The sequence below is a fragment of the Chiloscyllium plagiosum genome, unplaced genomic scaffold (assembly GCF_037043375.1).
Source record: "Chiloscyllium plagiosum isolate Xiang-an unplaced genomic scaffold, Cpla_swu_hap1 HiC_scaffold_33, whole genome shotgun sequence".
NCBI classification, from domain to species: Eukaryota; Metazoa; Chordata; class Chondrichthyes; order Orectolobiformes; family Hemiscylliidae; genus Chiloscyllium; species Chiloscyllium plagiosum.
Window position 1 is genome coordinate 65,984,465 of NW_028270171.1, and position 6,000 is coordinate 65,990,464.

A 6,000-nucleotide genomic window follows, 5' to 3' on the forward strand; every position below is an offset into this window, starting at 1 on the left:
AGTGACTATGTTTGTACGTAAAGTTATTTTGTGAATAAAGTCTCTTTTTGATATTGATATAAATATTTTTTCGAGGGGGACCAAGCATCTTGAGCTTGTGGAGGCATTGCCCTTGTCCCTAATCTTTCTTCAATAAACGCTAGACAAGTTAGATACTCCCCGGGTATAGACATCAAACGGTCATCAACGGGGAGGAGATGGTGGGATTGTCACGGGGGCTCAGTGTTACCTCACACCACCCGGGGTTCAATTCCAGCCTCGGGCGACTGTCTGTGTGGAGTTGGCACATTCTCCCCGTGTCAGCCCCTGGGTGATCCAGTTCCCTCCCACTGTCCAAGGATGTGCAGGCGCGGTGGATTAGCCAGAGGAAATGAAGGGATCCAGGGGTGGGGAGGTGATGGGATGCTATGCCGAGGGTCAGTGTGAACCTGATAGGCCGAATGGCCTGCTTCCACATTCTATGATCAATCCAGAGACTCAAATAATGTTCTGGGCCCTGGGCTCCAATCTTGGGAGTGGCTGGGGGTCATCACAGTGAGAACAGGTTTGGGGATGAACACGGTCCAAGGGGGCAACAGGTTTGCTTTCTGAGGTGTTGAGGGCATGAATGTTCTGTCGAGGTGTTTTGGGGATAAACATACTGAGGGGATGGTGTCTAAGGTATTGAGGGAGCACTATCTGTCAGTGCAGGGTGCAGATGGTCGAAAGGTACAGAAACACTTCATAGAACATAGAAAATAGAACATAGGACATAGAACAGTACAGCACAGAACAGGCCCTTCAGCCCACAATGTTGTGCCGACCATTGATCCTCATGTAAGGTAAACCTAATGTATGAACCCTCAAATGTCTGTGACCATATGCATGTCCAGCAGTCTCTTAAATATCCCCAATGACCTCGCTTCCACAACTGCTGCTGGCAATGCATTCCATGCTCTCACAACTCTCTGCGTAAGGAACCCGCCTCTGACATCCCCTCTATACTTTCCTCCAAATAGCTTAAAATTATGTCCCCTCGTGTTGACAATTTCTGCCCTGGGAAAAAGTCTTTGGCTGTCGACTCTATCTATGCCTCTCATTATCTTGTGCCCCTCAATTAGGTCCCCTCTCTTCCTTCTTTTTACCAATGAACAAAGTCCGAGCTCAGTCAACCTCTCTTCATTAGATAAGCCACCTATTCCAGGCAGAATCCTGGTAAACCTCCTCTGAAGCCTCTCCAAAGCATCCACATCTTTCCAATAATAGGGCGACCAGAACTGCACACAATATTCCAAGTGCGGTCTAAGCAAAGTTTTATAGAGCTGCAACAAGATCTCATGGCTCTTAAACTCAATCCCCCAGTTAATGAAAGCCAAAAAAACCATATGCTTTCTTAACAACCCTGTCCACTTCGGTGGAAATTTTAATGGATCTATATATCTGCAAACCAAGATCCCTCTGTTCCTCCACACTGCCAAGAATCCTGTCTTTAATTCTGTACTCAGATTTCAAATTCGACCTTTCAAAATGCATCACCTCGCATTTATCCAGGTTGAACTCCATCTGCCACCTCTCAGCCCATCTCTGCATCCCGTCAATGTCCCGCTGCAGCCAACCTTAACCCGCTATACTGTCAATAACACCTCCAACCTTTGTGTCATCTACAAATTTGCTGACCCATCCTTCTATCTCCTCATCCAAGTCATTCATAAAAATTACAAAGAGTAGAGGCCCAAAGACAGAGCTCTGTGGAACACCACTCACCACAGACTTCCAGGCAGAATACTTTCCTTCCAATGACGCTCGCTGTCTTTTGTTGGCCAGCCAATTCTGTATCGAGACAGCTACATTTCCCTTTATCCCATTCCTTCTGACCTTCTGAACGAGCCTACCATGGGGAACCTTATCAAATGCCTTACTGAAGTCAGGATAGACAACATCCACAGCTCGACCCTCATCAACCTGCCGAGTAACATCCTCAAAGAACTCAATAAGATTTGTGAGGCATGACCTGCCCCTCACAAAGCCGTGTTGACTGCCTTTAATCAAGCCATGCTCTTCCAGATGGTCATAAATCCTATCCCTCAGAATCCTTTCTAACTCCTTGCAGACAACAGACGTAAGACTGACTGGTCTGTAATTGCCGGGAATTTCTCTAATTACTTTCTTGAAGAGAGGAATTACATTTGCCTCCCTCCAGTCCTCTGGTGAGGGTCAGCCTTAGGCGGTATGTAGACGGCGGTGAAGCTCAGGTTCGGGGCAGTATTGGAAAGTGGTGGATGTCAGTTGGGGGGGGGGGGGGGGTGAGTGGACGGCAGTGAGTGTCGGGCTGGGTGCGGTGTTGAATGGCGGTATGGGTCAGACAGGGGGCGGTGTGTGGACAGCGGTGAGGGTCAGGTTGGGAGTTGTATGTGGACAAGAGGGTCAAGCTTGGGGCGCTGTGTGAACAGTAGTGAGGTTCAGGCTGGGGGAAGTGTTGGAAGTTGGTGAGGGTTAGGCTGGTGGTGGTGTGCCGACAGCAGTGAGGGTCAGTATTGGTGCGGTGTGTGGACAACGTTGAGTGTCAGGCTTTGGGCGGTGTGTGGACTGTGGTGAGGGTCAGACTGGGTGCGGTGTGGGGTCAGGCAGGGAGCGTTGTGTGGACAGCGGTGAGGGTCAGGCTTGGGGTGGTGTGTGGACGGTGCTGTGGGACAGACTGGGGGCGGTGCGTGGACGGTGGTGAGGGTCAGGCTAGAGACAGTGTGTAGACGGCAATGAGTGTCAGGCTTTGCTCGGTGTTGGACGGTGATGACGGTCAGGCTGGGTATGGTGTGTGGACAGCGGTGAGGGACTGGTTTGGGTTGGTATGTGCACGGCGGCAAAAGTCAGGCTGGGGGCATTGTGTGGACTGAGATGCGAGTCAGGCTGGGGCGGTGTATAGACGGCGGTGAGGGTCAGGCTGTGGGCGGTGTGCGGGTGGCAGTATGGCTCAAGCTGGGTGCGGTATGGACAGCAGTGAGGGTCAGACTGGGGGTGGTGATGGATGGAGGTGAGGGTCAGTCTGGGGACGGTGTTGGACAGTGGTGAGGGTCAGGCTGAGGGTGGTGTGTGGACACTGGTGAGGGTTAGGCTGGGGTGGGGTTGGACAGAGGTGAGTGTCAGGCTGGGGGCAGTGCATAGATGGCAAAGAGGGTCAAGCTTGGGGCGCTGTGTGAACAGTAGTGAGGTTCAGGCTGGGGGAAGTGTTGGAAGTTGGTGAGGGTTAGGCTGGTGGTGGTGTGCCGACAGCAGTGAGGGTCAGTATTGGTGCGGTGTGTGGACAACGTTGAGTGTCAGGCTTTGGGCGGTGTGTGGACTGTGGTGAGGGTCAGGCTGGGGGCGGTGTGTCGACAGCGGTGATGGTCAGGCTGGGGGTGGTGTGTCGACAGCGGTGATGGTCAGGCTAGGGGCGGTGTGTTGACAGCGGTGAGGGTCTGCCTGGGGTCAGTGTTGGGCATCAATGAGAGTCATGGAGGGTGCAGTGTTGGACGTCGATGAGGGTCACATAGGGGGCGGTGTTGGACGTTGGTGAGGGTCAGGCTAGGAGTAGTGTGTGGACATCAGAAAGGTTCAGGCTGGGGGCGATGGGTGGATGGCGGTGAGGGTCAGGCTGGGGGCGGTGTGTAGGTGGCAGTGAGGGTCAGGCTGGGGGCAGTGAGTGGACGGCAGTGAGGGTCAGGCTGGGGGCGGTGAGTGGACGGCAGTGAGTGTCAGGCTGCGGGCGGTGTTTTGGGTCAGTGAGTGTCAGGTTTGGGCGGTGTGTGGATGGCAGAGAGGGTCAGGGTGTGGGTGTTGTGTGGATGGCGGAGGGGGTCAGGCTGGGGCGGAGTGTGGACGACGCTGAGGGACAGGCTGGATGCACTTTTAAACAGCGGTGGGGGTCAGCCTCGGGGCGGTGTGTGGACGGCGGTGAGGGTCAGGCTTGAAGCGGTGTTTGACGGAGGTGAAGGACAGCCTGGGGTGTGTTGGACGGAGGTGAGGGTCAGGCTGGGGGTGGTGTTGGACAGCGGTGATGGTCAGGCGAGGGGCGGTGTGTAGAAGGCGATGAGTGTCAGGTTTGGGTGGTGTGTGGATGGCGGCAATGGTCAAGCTGGGGGCGGTGTCGGACGGCAATGAGTGTCAGGCTTGGCGTGGTGTGTAGATGGTGGCAATGGTCAGGCTGGGGACAGTGTGCAGCCGGCAATCAGTGCCAGGCTTGGGGCGGTGTATAGAATGTAGTGAGGGTCAGGCTGGGGGCAGTGTTGGAAGCGGTGAGGTTCAGGCTGGGGACAGTGTGCAGACGGCAATGAGTGTCAGGCTTGGGGCGGTGTGTGGACGGCGGTGAGGGCCAGGCTTGAGGCGGTGTGTGTATGGTGGTGAGGGTCAGGCTGGGGACGACGAGTGTATGGCAGGGAGGGTCAGGCAGGGGGCGGTGTTAAAAGGCAATGGGTGTCAGTCTTGGGGTAGTGTTGGACAGCAGTGAGGGTCAGACTTGGGGCAGTGTGGAGACGGCGGTGAGTGTCAAGCTGAGGGCGGTGTTCGACGGCAATGAGTGTCAGGCTTGGGGCGGTGTTGGACAGCAGTGAGGTTCAGGCTTGGGGCAGTGTGGAGACGGTGGTGAGGGTCAGGCTGGGGGCGGTGTGCGGGTGGCATTGATGGTCAGGCTGGGGCGGTGTTTGACAGAGGTGTGGGACAGCCTGGGGGCGTTTTGGACGGAGGTCAGGGTCAGTTGCGGGCAGAGTTGGACAGTGGTCAGGGTCAGGCTGGGGACGGCGTGTAGACGGCAATGAGTGTCAGGATTGGGGTGGTTTGTGGACGGCGGTGTGCGTCAGGCTTGGGGCCGTGTGTGGACAGCGGTGAGATTCAGGCTGGGGGCGGTGTGTGGACAGTGGTGAGCGTCAAGCTGGGGGCACTGTTGGACGGTAACGAGTGTCATGCTTGGGGCAGTGTTGGACTGCATTGAGGGTCAGGCTTGGGGCAGTGTGTTGTCGGTGGTGAGGGTCAGGCTGGGGGTGGTGTGCAGGTGGCATTGTGAGTCAGGTTGGGGCGGTGTTTGTTGGCGGTGAGGGTCAGGCTGGGGGCGGTGTGTGGACAGTGGTGAGGTTCAGGCTGGGGGCGGTGGGTGGACGTCAGTGAGGGTTAGGCTGGCTCGGTGTGTGGGTGGCAGTGAGGTCAGGCTGGGGAGATGTGTGGATGGCAGTGAGGGTCAGGCTGGGGGCGGTGTTTCGGGGTGGTGAGGGTTAGGCTGGGGGCGGTGTGGGGATGGCAGAGTGGGTCAGGCTGGTGGCAGTGTGTAGACGGCAGACGGAGTCAGGCTGGGGTCGGTGATGGTCAGACTGGGGGTGGTGTGTGGATGCCGGTGAGCGTCAGGCTGGGGACGGTGTGGAGATGGCGGAGGAGGTCAGGCTGGGGGCGGTGATGGTCAGACTGGGAGTGTGGTGGACGGCGGTGAGGGTCAGGCTGGGGGCGGTGTGGGGACAGCAGTGATGGTCATGCTAGGGGCGGTGTGTTGACAGCAGTGATCGTCAGGCTGGGGCGGTGTGTCGACAGCTGTGATGGTCAGGCTGGGGGCGGTGTGTCGACAGCGGTGAGGGTCTGCCTGGGGGCACTGTTGGACATCAATGAGGGTCATGCAGGATGCAGTGTTGGACGTCGATGACGGTCACATAGGTGGCGGTGTTGGACGTTGTTGAGGGTCAGTCTGAGAGTGGTGTGTGGGCAGCAGTGAGGGTCAGGGTGGGGGCGGTGCTTTGAGAGTCAGGCTGGGGGCGGTGTGTGGATGGCGGTGAGGGTCAGGCTGGGGGCGGTGTGTGTGCAGCAGTGAGGGTTAGGCATGGGGTGGTGTATGGGCAGCAGTGTGGGTCAGACTGAGGGCGGTGTGTGGACAGCGATGAGGGTAAGGTTGGGGTGGTTGTGGATGGCACTGAGGATCAAGTTGTTGGCGGCATGTGGGCAGCAGTGAGAGCCAGGTTAGGTCGGTGTGTGGACAGTGGTGAGGGTCTGGCTGGGGGTGGTGTGTGGATT